The following is a 14,473-nucleotide window of genomic DNA, read 5'->3' as shown; positions in this document are numbered from 1 at the left end:
AAGGGTTGTTGAATTTTGTCAAAGGCCTTTTCTGCATCTATTGAGATAATCATGTGGTTTTTGTCTTTGGTTCTGTTTATATGCTGGATTACATTTATTGATTTGCGTATGTTGAACCAGCCTTGCATCCCAGGGATGAAGCCCACTTGATCATGGTGGATAAGCTTTTTGATGTGCTGCTGGATTCGGTTTGCCAGTATTTTATTGAGGATTTTTGCATCAATGTTCATCAAGGATATTGGTCTGAAATTCTCTTTTTTGGTTATGTCTCTGCCAGGTTTTGGTATTAGGATGATGCTGGCTTCGTAAAATGTGTTAGGGAGGATTCCCTCTTTTTCTATCGATTGGAATAGTTTCAGAAGGAATGGTACCAGTTCCTCCTTGTACCTCTGGTAGAATTCAGCTGTGAATCCATCAGGTCCTGGACTCTTTTTGGTTGGTAAGCTATTGATTATTGCCACAATTTCAGAACCTGTTATTGGTCTATTCAGAGATTCAACTTCTTCCTGGTTTAGTCTTGGGAGGGTGTATTTGTCGAGGAATTTATCCATTTCTTCCAGATTTTCTAGTTTATTTGCATAGAGGTGTTTGTAGTATTCTCTGATGGTAGATTGTATTTCTGTGGGATCGGTGGTGATATCCCCTTTTTCGTTTTTTATTGCATCTATTTGATTCTTCTCTCTTTTCTTCTTTATTAGTCTTGCTAGCGGTCCATCAATTTTGTTGATCTTTTCAAAAAACCAGCTCCTGGATTCATTAATTTTTTGAAGGGTTTTTTGTGTCTCTATTTCCTTCAGTTCTGCTCTGATTTTAGTTATTTCTAGCCTTCTGCTAGCTTTTGAATGTGTTTGCTCTTGCTTTTCTAGTTCTTTTAATTGTGATGTTAGGGTGTCAATTTTGGATCTTTCCTGCTTTCTCTTGTGGGCATTTAGTGCTATAAATTTTCCTCTACACACTGCTTTGAATGTGTCCCAGAGATTCTGGTATGTTGTGTCTTTGTTCTCGTTGGTTTCAAAGAACATCTTTATTTCTGCCTTCATTTCATTATGTACCCAATAGTCATTCAGGAGCAGGTTGTTCAGTTTCCATGTAGTTGAGTGGTTTTGACTGAGTTTCTTAATCCTGAGTTCTAGTTTGATTGCACTGTGGTCTGAGAGACAGTTTGTTATAATCTCTGTTCTTTTACATTTGCTGAGAAGAGCTTTACTTCCAACTATGTGGTCAATTTTGGAATAGGTGTGGTGTGGTGCTGAAAAAAATGTATATTCTGTTGATTTGGGGTGGAGAGTTCTGTAGATGTCTATTAGGTCCACTTTGTGTAGAGCTGAGTTCAATTCCTGGATATCCTTGTTAACTTTCTGTCTCGTTGATCTGTCTAATGTTGACAGTGGGGTGTTAAAATCTCCCATTATTATTGTGTGGGAGTTTAAGTCCCTTTGTAGGTCACTGAGGACTTGCTTTATGAATCTGGGTGCTCCTGTGTTGGGTGCATATATATTTAGGATAGTTAGCTGAAGAACATTCCATGCTCATGGGTTGGAAGAATCAATATCGTGAAAATGGCCATACTGCCCAAGGTAATTTATAGATTCAATGCCATCCCCATCAAGCTACCAATGACGTTCTTCACAGAATTGGAAAAAACTACTTTAAAGTTCATATGGAACCAAAAAAGAGCCCGCATCGCCAAGTCAATCCTAAGCCAAAAGAACAAAGCTGGAGGCATCACGCTACCTGACTTTAAACTATACTACAAGGCTACAGTAACCAAAACAGCATGGTACTGGTACCACAACAGAGACATAGATCAATGGAACAGAACAGAGCCCTCAGAAATGATGCCGCATAGCTACAACTATCTGATCTTTGACAAACCTGACAAAAACAAGAAATGGGGAAAGGATTCCCTATTCAATAAATGGTGCTGGGAAAACTGGCTAGCCATATGTAGAAAGCTGCAACTGGATCCCTTCCTTACACCTTATACAAAAATTAATTCAAGATGGATTAAAGACTTATATGTTAGACCTAAAACCATTAAAATCCTACAAGAAAACCTAGGCAATACCATTCAGGACATAGGCGTGGGCAAGGACTTCATGTCTAAAACACCAAAAGCAATGGCAACAAAAGCCAAAATCGACAAATGGGATCTCATTAAACTAAAGAGCTTCTGCACAGCAAAAGAAACTATCATCAGAGTGAACAGGCAACCTACACAATGGGAGAAAATTTTTGCAACCTACTCATCTGACAAAGGGCTAATATCCAGAATCTACAATGAACTCAAACAAATTTACAAGAAAAAAACAAACAACCCCATCAAAAAGTGGGCAGAGGACATGAACAGACACTTCTCAAAAGAAGACATTTATGCAGCCAAAAAACACATGAAGAAATGCTCCTCATCACTGGCCATCAGAGAAATGCAAATCAAAACCACAGTGAGATACCATCTCACACCAGTTAGAATGGCCATCATTAAAAAATCAGGAAACAACAGGTGCTGGAGAGGATGTGGAGAAATAGGAACACTTTTACACTGTTGGTGGGACTGTAAACTAGTTCAACCATTGTGGAAGTCAGTGTGGCGATTCCTCAGGGATCTCGAACTAGAAATACCATTTGACCCAGCCATCCCATTACTGGGTATATACCCAAAGGACTATAAATCATGCTGCTATAAAGACACATGCACACGTATGTTTATTGCGGCACTATTCACAATAGCAAAGAGTTGGAACCAACCCAAATGTCCAACAACGATAGACTGGATTAAGAAAATGTGGCACATATACACCATGGAATACTATGCAGCCATAAAAAATGATGAGTTCGTGTCCTTTGTAGGGACATGGATGAAACTGGAAAACATCATTCTCAGTAAACTATCGCAAGGACAAAAAACCAAACACCGCATGTTCTCACTCATAGGTGGGAATTGAACAATGAGAACTCATGGACACAGGAAGGGGAACATCACGCTCCGGGGACTGTTGTGGGGTGGGGGGAGGGGGGAGGGACAGCATTAGGAGATACACCTAATGCTAAATGACGAATTAATGGGTGCAGGAAATCAACATGGCACATGGATACATATGTAACAAACCTGCACATTGTGCACATGTACCCTAAAACCCTAAAGTATAATAAAAAAAAATAAAAATAAAAAAAAATAAAAAAAAAAAAAAAAAAAAAAAAACCATTTCTTTGCAGTTCTGTGATGCTGCATCCTCTGGCTCAAGGTCATCAGAAACCAGCCCCACTTTGCAACCCCAGGGCCCACAATCCAAGTGCAGTCTCTGGTTTTTGAAGCTTTTAGTCCCATTAGCGTTCACAGTGCTAGGAATGATGCAAGACAGGGGAGGATGGAAGCAGCATTGGACCAGCAGTTCCAGCAGGCCAGGCTGCCAAAGCTTCTGTCTTCCCTCCCTCCCTTCCCTATTACTGGGAGTGCTTAATGTGCACCCGTGCAAGAAGATCAATTTGCACCCTCTGTGGAGGACACAGCTTGGAACTTCTTGACTTCTGTGCACCTCAGTAGCCAATGACTTCACTGTTTCCGTCTTGCCCCTTGACTCGATCTCTCATGAGAGCGGAGGAGCAGAAGAAGGTAAGCCAGTCATAACAGTCAAAGGTTCCCAAAACAAAAGGCAAAGAGCCAAAGCGGGTAGTGATCCCTGAGAATCACCAAGGCTCCCCAACCTCCCTCTGATGAGACTTGGGGCTCCTTTATATCTCCAGAATCTACAAGACAGGGTCAGTGAGAAGTAGGCCAAATGCTATATGGTGCGACAGCAGGGCCCTAGGACTTTCTCTGCCTCCCCAGATTCCTCCCAACTTGTGAGCGGGTTCCTGACACTACAAGTTCATTCCTTTAGCATAAGGTGTTAACACTATCAAATACAAACTACTCCACAAAAGATGAGGCTTTGAGCTTATCATGGCCATAAGAATAGAGGTGGGGTGGAAGACGTCCGAGCAAAGCTTAGAAGAAGATTGGAGCCTGGGGTGCCTGGGTGGAGGGGAGCAATAGGCTGGGCAGAGGCCAGGTAGGCCAAGGATAAGCTCCACAACTCAGATGGCACTTGGTCCAAGCAGTGATGGGGCCTTGACTCCAGGCTTGGCCCCACTTCCACTTTGCTCTGTGAACTCAGGTTAACTCACCCCTCTGGGTCTCCATATCCCTTTTGCAAGGTGAAACCAAAAATAAACTTATCTCACTTCTTGCAAAGTCAAGGATAGTTTTACCAGTTCCCTTGTTAGGGAAATGGTTCTGTGATAAGAGTAGCAAGGCTTTACTCTGTGCCAGGTGCTGTTCTAAGCCTTTAACAAGTGCTAACTCATGTAATCTTCCAAAGATTCCAGAGGTGGGAGCTACGACCACCCCCATCTTGCAGACGAAGACCTTGCAGCGACCAGCCCAGGGTCCCCTGGCAAGTGGGTGACAAAGCCAGGAATGAACCCAGGGGGTCTGGGCCAGAGCCCACACCTTAACCATCATACTCCATGGCCTCTCTGTGCAGGGGCCCCACACACAGAGCATAAGCCCAGCTGCCTGCTTCTAATGTTCTGATCCAGTTTATGAGGGGTAGCCTCAAGTGCTTTTTCCAGTTGTATTACTCTACTGAAACCAGAGTAACCATCTAAATCCACTTCAAGACTGCTCCTAGGAAGGTGTTCCTCACACCAATGTGGGGTACACACCTGTTGTTAAAAAAAGATAGCCTTGGCCAGGCGTGGTGGCTCATGCCTGTAATCCTAGCACTTTGGGAGGCCGAGGTGGGGGATCACCTGTGGTCAGGAGTTCGAGACCAGCCTGGCCAACATGGCAAAACCCTGTCTCTACTAAAAATACAAAAATTAGCCAGGCATGGTGGCAGGTGCCTGTAATCCCAGCTACTCAGGAGGCTGAGGCAGGAGAATGGCTTGAACCCAGGAGGCGGAGGTTGTAGTGAGCCGAGACCGCACCATTGCACTCCAGCCTGGGCAACACAGCAAGACTCCGTCTCAAAAAAAAGTACAAAACTTAGCTGGCCATGGTGGCGCACGCCTGTAATCCCAGCTGCTCAGGAGGCTGAGGAAAGAAAATCGCTTGAACCCGGGAGGTGGAGGTTGCGGTGAGCCGAGATCACGCCACTGCACTCCAGCCAGCACAATGGGAGCCAGACTCCATCTCAAAAAAAAAAAAAGATAGCCTTGCTAGATTTGATTTCTGACACCTTGACTTCATTTTAATTCTGTTTGAGACAAGCCTGGTTTTCCTACTAGTGCTGAACAGGCCTGACTCTGCAGAGAGGGCTGAGGTGCCTAGAGCCTTTGTTACCTTTAATTAGCTGTGCTCTCATTGATTGATTGATTGATTTTCTTCCTGAGTTGCAAGAGAGGACAGCGCCCTGCTCCCCAGGTGCGCGGGGCCTGTCACTGGAATTATAACGAGCGTTAAGCAGGCCCAGCACGCCATTCCAGGCCTGCGAGACCTCCACTGTTCCCTGTCAAACCTCAAATTGATTCTGAAATTGCTTTGAGGACATAAAGTAGGAAACAATTTGAAATCCGTGTAATTATCTGCGTGGCTGTTGCTGGGTGACCCAGCCATCCATACCTGAGACAATCTGAAGAGGCCAGAGCTACGGTTCCAAAACAAAAGGTTAAATAGCGAGTAGGAATCTGTGATTTACATGGGACTGTCAGATCCCCAGGATGGTTCCGCTCAGGGACCTGGAGTTGGGCTTCGCTGCGGGCAAGCTAAAGGTCTATCCTGGGAAATACTGCCCAGACCGTAGCTTTATGAACAAACTATGCGTAATCATTGAATATCTGTTGAGCATCTACCAAGTGCCCAGCACTGCGTGAGACATGTCAGACATACTAAGAGGTGATACCCCTCCTGGGTGCTATAGAATCCAAGTGGAGAGAATACTAACATGGGAAGATGTTAGGTAATAATGCATTATTACTTGTAAGATATGATGTGCTAATGCCCAAATAAGTGGAAATACTCCAAGCTGACAGTTAGGGAGAGTGGACGAACATCAGACCCGTGGCTAAATACTTCACCCTCCATCATGTGTGCTCAGACCTCCTAAGGATTTGGTATGGACAGAGAAACTGAGACTCAGGGAGCTCAGGTCACTTGCCTACTCCCCTCAGCCCCAAGGGTGGCATGTGCACTAGTGGCCAGCCCACAGGAAACACGAAGGAAGCCAAGGATAATGCTATGTAGCCCCAGCTCACTGAAGTTTTTGCAAGAGAAATGCTCAGAAACATCCTGGAAAGAAAAAATACAAACAAACAGATTCTGAGCTCAAGGTGTCACCACGATTGCAACCGCCAAGGTTTTCACACCTGCAAATGTCTGTGAAGAAACATTAGTTCCAAACAGAAATTCAAACCTGAGCACACTCCCTATGCGGGGCAACATCTCAAAATCACATTTTAGCAAGAAATTTGACAGTCAGCACCCTCTGCTGTGTAGACACCTCCTTTAATGTGCTGAGGGTGGGTGATCTCTCCTCAGCCTGCTCTGGGTAAGATTTCCTCGTGACTCCCACTGTGATCATTAACACCCATGGTCCAGGCTCAGCCACAGTTAGGGAGAGTTTGCAGAACACCAGCTACTTCCTGGAAGAAGGGACCCAATTCTGTTTTGCTACCTTTTGTGTGTGTCTGTGGTAAATATACACAGCATCAAACATACACTTTAAACATATGTAAGTATACAGTTTAGTGACATTAAGTACATTTTTGGTGTTGTGCAACCATATCACCACTAGTCTCCAAAACTTTTTGTATTTCCAGTTAGCACAGTGAGAAATATTAGATGCTCAATAAATATTTGTTGAATTAATGAACAGTCCAGTATTCAGGTACCTAGAATTTACTAGGCTCTGACTTCCATATAGAATTCCATATAGCTGCCAATCATCTGTCCGATATGCTTATCTTCTTATCACAACCCAAATCTTCTCTCCTCTCCTCTTCTCCTACAAGTGAATATGTAGCAGAGGTCAGCAACTGTCCCCAGGTATGGGGTCAGAGCCCAGCCATCCCTCCCTAGAACGATGCCTACCTTTTACGTGGTGCTGACAGCAAAACAAAACAAAAAAGCAGGTTCTTTAAAGCCTAGCATTAAAACCCAACAAGAATTATCCCCAAAGGAAAAATAGGTGAGTACTTAAAACAGATATGCCCTTTGCATTGGAATTCTCTGAGGCACACAGAGTAAAAATGTGAGCCAGTGTTCCACAGAGCAGGCCTGGCAAGAGATGATCTGCCAACTATCTGCCACCTCCTTACCACCTTCCCTCCACTCTCCCACTCCACCCTCCTAAGGAATCTCATGCCTGGCATGAGAAACAAATGAGGGGCTTTACTGTCCCTGTAATTGCTCCAAATCCCATTAATTATATGGTAAGCCTCCAACAATAGGCCAGGCTGCCTGCCTTAATACAAGCTCCACTTGGGGCAGATTCCAGGACCTCCAGGGCCTCAGTTTCTACTACTATAAAACGAAGGGCTGATGAATGCTATGTCCCCTTCCAGGCTCCACGTTCTACGACTCTGAGCTTGAAGAGCCAGTAGCATCCTCATATGCCCAAAGGCACAAGACAACTAATTACTTCTCACACTGTCACCACAAACTGTCAAAACTTTGTCTACAAAGATGGCAGGTTGGAATCACAGAACTTTCTTTCCTAGCTGAAAAGGATTTGCCCAGGCCAGGGACTGGTCAGGGCCCATGCCAAGATGGGCTACCAAGTCCCAGACTCTTAGGCCAGAGCGCTTCCAGCTAGACGACTTATGATCATGGTATTTATTGCTGTCAGAGCCTTCTAAGCAATGTATAATGCTGTTTAAAACCCACCTCTGGCCGGGTGTGGGTGGCTCACCCCTGTAATTCCAGCACTTTGGGAAGCCAAGGTGGATGGATGGCGAGGTCAAGAGATTGGGACCATGCTGGCCAACGTGGTGAAACCCCCTCTCTACTAAAAATACAAAAATTAGCTGGGCGTGGTGGCAGGCCCCTATAATCCCAGCTACTTGGGAGGTTGAGGAAGGAGAATTGCTTGAACCCGGGAGGCAGAGATTGCAGTGAGCCGAGATCACGCCACAGCACTCCAGCCTGGGGACAGAGCGAAAATCCATCTCATAAATAAATAAATTGTACTTTTCCGCTGCCTTCCTCTGTAAGAACAGGTATCTCTTTATGCAACGGCTGTCGTGGAAGCCATGCATAGGCTACATTTTTGGTACATTTTTTACGTAGCAGGGACTCCAACAATTAATGTTTTTAAAAATGAATTAACCATCGCTTCTCGGCCTTTTGGCTAAGATCAAGTGTAAAAATGAATTAACCTCACAAGACCATGCCAATCTATCCCTTTTTTAAGCTGGACTTTTGTATACTCATTTTGCATAAAGGAAGAGGCACCCAAAAGACACCAGCCATGTATGGCCATGTGAGTTCCCATGTCAGCCATGCAAGGCCATCCACCACACACCCACACACACGCAAGATTAGGTGTGTACAGACAAGGCCACTTTGGTTGAACCAGTCTGACCAGTGCTTCTTCCACTCCCTGCCCCCAGATTCCCCATCTCAGAGGAAAGGCAGGCGTTTTGGAGTTAGGCCAGCTTAAGGGCGATTCTATTGGCATTTAGGGCAGGATGACCTCTTGCCCTTGCCTCTCCCTCCCACCTTTCCACTTTTGGGGGTCAGTCCACCCCATGCCCAGGCTGGCCAGAGTCCTTCTGCCTTGGTTTCTCAGTGGGCATCCCGAGTCTCCTGCCAGCCTGGGGGCTGCCCTGAACCCTGACCATTACTAGGCTGGGTCATCTCAGCCAGAGTTTCCAACTGGACCAATACGTTTGGAAAATACAATAAAAATGAACTGACAGAAAAATAGTCATGTGTTTAGATTTCGCAGCAATGCCAAACTTCAATAAGGGTTTCTAAGCATTTACTGTCAGCGTCTGTACTTGTGTCACAGACTGGTAACAAACAGTACCAGTGGACCATACCTTGAGTAGTTCTGTTCGTTCTAGGCCAGTGGTTCTTAAATTATGGTCTCAGGACCAGCAGCATCGGCATCACCTGGGAACTTGATGGGGTACATTCTCGAGCCCCACTCGAGACCTCCTGAATCTAAAACTCTGGGGTGCAACCCAGTAAGCTGTGTCTTACCAAGCCCTCCGTGTGAGTCCGATGTATGCTTAAGTCAGAGAACCAATGCTTTAAGCAGACCCTCCCCTCAGGGTGAGGCTGGGCTGGGACCCCAGGAGCCCTACAGAAGGTGAGGTTTAACTGAAGATTCTAGAACATTCCAGGCCAGGTCTCTGGCCATGGTCCTTACCCCTGGAATTAGAAGACCCCCTCAGGCTTGGCCACAGGACTGCGGAGATGAGGGAGAGAAAAAGAGGGTGTAAAAATGAAAATCACTGGAGCCCCACACTGCTGGAAAAATACTCTTTAATTAGGGCCAGAGTCCTGGAGATCACCAAGGGAGGCTTCCCGGAGACCACTAGGCTCCATTAGCATTTTCCCAAGGGCTACATCCAGGTTATGAAATAGGAGGGCCGGGTGTGATTTGCATATAATTTGCATATGCCTACTTGGACTGCACACTCTTCTCCAGCAATTTTCAACAGAATTACAATCTTTTCTTTAAAAGCTACTGCTGCCCTAAGGGTTGTCACTTATCATTTTTCCTGCTCTCTCCTCCTCTTCATTCTCCCTCTCTGGCAAATCCACAACCTTAAGCAGGAAATGTAAAAAATGCTGAACAGCACAGAAGTGGGGATAGTGGCAGCAGGGGCTGCTCTTGACGAGGCTGTCACATGAGCATCTCATTCGTGAGGGAATTTCACAGACCTATACGATATGTTTTTAAAAGGAAACGGTACCAAATTGTCATGTTACGCATGTCTACTATCTCCATAGCTATCATAAAAGAGACCACATCTTATTGCCAAAAATGTTGGAAGAATGTAAATCTCAGAATAAAGGACAACCCTTTTAAGAGAGATAAACTGAATCTTATAAAAAATGTACTACATTATCTTATTTTTCTCATTTGTTTTCAGACCCAAGATCTGAATCCTGGCTGCACCAAATACTCTAGTTGGGCAACTTCAAGCTTCAGTAGTTTCTCCCCTAGGAAATGGTACCGTGAGTCCTATTTGCCGGGTTCTGGTAAGAGTTGCAAATGTCAAGTGCCTGGCACATAGTGAGCCCTCAAAAATTGGTTCCTGGCCAGGCGCGGTGGTTCATGCCTGTAATCCCAGCACTTTGGGAGGCTGAGGCAGGTGGATCACGCAGTCAGGAGATCAAGACCATCCTGGCTAACATACTGAAACCTCATCTCTACTAGAAATACAAAAAAATTAGCTGGGCGTGGTGGCAGGTGCCTGTAGTCCCAGCTACTCGGGAGGCTGAGGCAGGAGAATGGCGCGAACCCGGGAGGCGGAACTTGCAGTGAGCCGAGATCGTGCCACTGCACTCCAGCCTGGGCAACAGAGTGAGACTTTGTCTCAAAAAAAAAAAAAATTTGTTCCTATTTTTCATTATCGAATTTTAAAAATCATTGTTATTATTATTAGGTTATTGAGGAGGTTTCCTTTCTCATCTCTCCTGAGTAAGTGAAAACAATCCTTTCCGCGTTCCGTTTTCCAGGCTATGTGTGCAAGTCTGGATTTTAAAACCAGAAATATAAGTAGTGGATTCAGGTTAAAAAAAACAAAACAAAAAAAAACTACGTCCAAGACTTCCAAAAAAAGTCTACTGTTGGAACAAACAGCCTTTCTGTCTTTCCTCATGCTTAAAAGGGCCAGTGAGGGAAAGACTTTTTTCTTTGTGTGTGTGTCTGTGTGTGTGTGTCCCCTGAGGATGGTGAGCAGCCTTATTTCAGAATGCCGAGGGAAGGGGCTGTCACCCAAGCGCACAGGCCTGGAAAGGAAAACTGCTTCGCTGGATTTTTGTTCAGAACACATTTGGGAGTGCATCTGCCTCAAAGCTCAGGGGTTTCTTGTCCCCTGGCCTCCCCTAGCTCAGCTCTCCGCTGCTCTGGGGAGTCTGAGATGGGGGCACATTTCACTTGGCAACTCAGGCTGGCAGCAATAGCATTCTCTTTGTGGGGTGACCTATCAACCCACTTGTCCTCTACATTTTGGCCTTCCAAGAAGACACATCAGCAGGCCCCTGGCTGCCTGGCTCCAAATGTCAGCACAAAGTAACTGCCCCTCTATGTGACAGATGTGTGCACATCTTTTCAGCCAATTTGGGCAGTAAATTACATCATGTGCAGTCTTTGCTCACCATTCCCAGATTTATTCAATCGACAACAGAAATGGAGGGATTCCTGGCCCCTGCCAGTCAGTACTCTGTGATACCTCTGATCCAGATTCCCCACCCCTCCAACAAAACCCAGGGGTAGGCATCTCTTCCTCATGTTCCCATAGCACCATCTGCTTCCTAAGGCAGCAGATCCCAAGATGCAGTAGATGTCTGTTCTCTTGTCTTTCTCACCCCCTGCCTGCCCGTGGTGGGAGCTGCTTGAGGGCACATGACTTGTCTTGCTCAGCACCAAATCTCCCAGTGCCCAGCACACAGTACCATAGCAAGTGCTTAGTAAATATCTGCTGAATGAAGAAATAAAAAAAATGAATGAATGAAAGTTAGCCTTTCCTGCCTAAGAAGAAGCCAGGCTCTGTTACAGTCACTCTCAATTATGGGCAATTTGCGTCCCAGGAGATATTTGGCAATGTCTACAGACATTTTTGGTTGTCACTAACTCGGTAAGAGGGGGTTGCTACCGTCATCGAATGGGTAAGAGGCCAGGGATGCTGCTCAATATCCTACAATGGACAGGACAGTCTTGATACAACAGATGAGAAAACTGAGGTTCAGAGAGGCAAAGCAATGTGCCCAGTAATATGGCTATTCAGTGGCTGGGATGGGACTCACACTAAGATACATCTGATGGCAAATCTGTGGTCTTACCCAACACCTTGAAGGGAAGTCCTAGGACCACTGGGGGTCCCAAGGGCAGGCATGGCTGACAGTAAAGATATCAAAGTTATTCCATTAAAAATTTGCTTTTATTTGGACTTTTCTTCATCAATAAGATAAAGACAAGTAGAAAAAGCACCCATTTTAGACCAAATATTTCTCCCCAACAAGCCTGCTTTGATTCCTGAAATTTCTCAATTAGATACTCTTCCAAGACAAGAATCTCTGTACTTCTGCTATTCTCCCACCTACTTAGGACATCTTTGACCTGCCATCTGCTTATCCAGTTTCTGTCCATCTCTCAGGGACAGAGGGAGGGTTTCCTCCTCTGTGAAGCTCAGTCTGACCCCCTTAGAAGGGAGCCAATGCCTGACCTTCGTCTACACGTGCAGCCTGTCCCTGCTCAGGGCACATGAAAGGAGGTCTCAGGCAGTGCCCACGTGCTGGGCTTACATGCCTGGGCTTCGGCCACATCTTGGAGATCCAGTCCCCTCCTGGGCCTTGCTACCAGCTGGCCGACTTCCCATTGTTCCCAGCCCACAGGGGTCTTCTTGAGGCCATCCAGGCAGCTGGCATTCTTGTTCATCCTGCCTGCTCAGCACTACCTACCCCGAACCCTAGAAGGCTTGTCAAGCTCCCTTCCTGGCCTTTGCTGGCCACCCCACAGCACTACGATGTCATATCATCCCTCGTGTCAGGACTCTATTTTACCCCTCCAGCAAGTATCCAAGTAGACTCTTCTATCATGGTTTCATGCTCATTGGCTCTTAATTTCTAAGAGGCAGTATAGGGCAGTGTTCACCAGCATGCCTTCTGGAGTCAGATTGCCTGGGTTCAAATCCCAGCTCTGCCGCTTTCCAGCTATGGGACCTTGGACAAGCTACTTAAATTCTCTGTGCCTCATGTGAAGAACAGAGATAATGATAGTACCTACCTCACAACAATGTTGTGAGAATTAACAAGCTTAGCAGAGTCCCTGGCACACAGTAAGTACTCCATAGGAGTCAGTGCGGGTCGTGTCACGTGCTGTGTCCCTAGGAGCCCAGCTGTCCCAGGCTTCTGAAACAGTGTCTCAATCGTTGGTTCAGCAGTGTGTTTTGAATGCATACTGTGTGTCAGCCATAATGTGAAAACGGAGTTATATCCTGGGCTGTGGTGAACAGGACAAGCTCTTCCACGACGCTAGGGGGCAGGGATGTCAATATATCGTAACTGATTCCATGTGAACCTTCTTGACCACAGAGGCCGATGCTAAATGTAATAGTTCTTCATTCGATTCCTATTGTCATCATCTCATCTGATATTCCCATGCCTGATTATGGACCCGAGAAGCTCTTGCATCAGGTCCTGTTCATCTGATCCTCCTTTTGTTACAACTATCGCTCCTCTCGTCTCTTTATAAGTGTGACCTAAGTCTCAGAGAGATTAAGCGAGTTATCCAAGATGACACAGTGTTCAATGCATGGACTCAAAGCTAGGATTTCTGCTTTCCAGGCCCGTTGTGGTTGTCATGCTCAGCTCCAGGGGCATCATTCATAGGAAATGGAAACCCTGGAGTTCGGAGTGAGTCTAAGCAGTATCTAGCAAAACCCAGAGGCGTCAGGCCAGCAAGTGCAGACAGAAGTTGCTAAGAGTGAGCCTAGGGCAGTGGTTCTCAAGCCTGCCTGGGAATTAGATCACCTTGGTGCTTAGGCCCTGTCCAGACAAATTAGATCCGAATTGTGGGGGTCAGGCAGCAGCGTTTTTAAACCCCTCTCCCCTGCTCCCCAACAGTCCTGAGGTTCAGCCTGCAATCACTGCTCTAGTTCCTTGTTACTCAAAGTATGGTCCCTGGACCAGTAGCATAGGCCTTGTTAATAGGTCATTAGCACTGGCCTGGGAGCTTGCTAGAAATGTAGGGTCTCTGCCCTGCCCTATATCAACTCAGTCAGAACCTGCGTGTTTTAACTGCAATCTCCAGGGCATGAGTAAGTAGAGCTGGTCTTGCAGAGGATAGAAGCCACAGAATACAGATGTCATCCCGCTTGGACCCAGCCCTATTGTGGGGAGATTTCTCTGTGGGTGAGTAGCATGGTTAGGATGTGCATCCCCTCCAAATCTCATGTTGAAACGTGATTCCCAACGTTGGAGGTGGGGCCCGGTGGGAGGTACTGGATCATGGGCAGAACATGAATGGCTTAGCACCATCTCCTTGGTGATGAGTGAGTTCTCACTCAGTTCATGTGAGATCTGTTTGTTTAAGAGTCTGGGACCGCCCCCTTCTCCTTCTTGCTCCAGCTTTGGCATGTGACATGATGGCTCCCTGCCGCCGCCTGCCTCACCAGAACCAGAGGCCAGCACCGTGCTTCCTGTACAGGCTGCAAAACGGTAAGCCAGTTAAACCTCTTTTCTTTATAAATTACCCTGTCTCAGGTATTCCTTTGTAGCAACGCAAGAACGAACTAACACAATAAGGTTACCAAA

At 46.0% G+C, this 14,473-nt stretch overlaps 1 protein-coding gene across 2 annotated transcripts in view; it reads right to left on the bottom strand.

The window, feature by feature from the left end:
- ZBTB7C (zinc finger and BTB domain containing 7C) overlaps positions 1 to 14,473 on the bottom strand; it is a 393,546-nt gene that overhangs the window by 284,183 nt on the left and 94,890 nt on the right. Inside the window, exon 3 of one of the 2 annotated variants that reach the window (XM_055232837.2) lies at positions 6,874 to 6,986. The exons of the other annotated variant lie outside the window; for it this stretch is intronic. The gene's annotated coding sequence lies outside the window, so the exon portion shown is untranslated. The remainder of the gene's footprint in view (positions 1 to 6,873; positions 6,987 to 14,473) is intronic. 2 annotated transcript variants of the gene reach the window in all.

This window comes from Symphalangus syndactylus, chromosome 1 (genome assembly GCF_028878055.3).
Source record: "Symphalangus syndactylus isolate Jambi chromosome 1, NHGRI_mSymSyn1-v2.1_pri, whole genome shotgun sequence".
Lineage (NCBI taxonomy): Eukaryota > Metazoa > Chordata > Mammalia > Primates > Hylobatidae > Symphalangus > Symphalangus syndactylus.
This window is presented reverse-complemented; position numbering and strand designations above follow the sequence as displayed.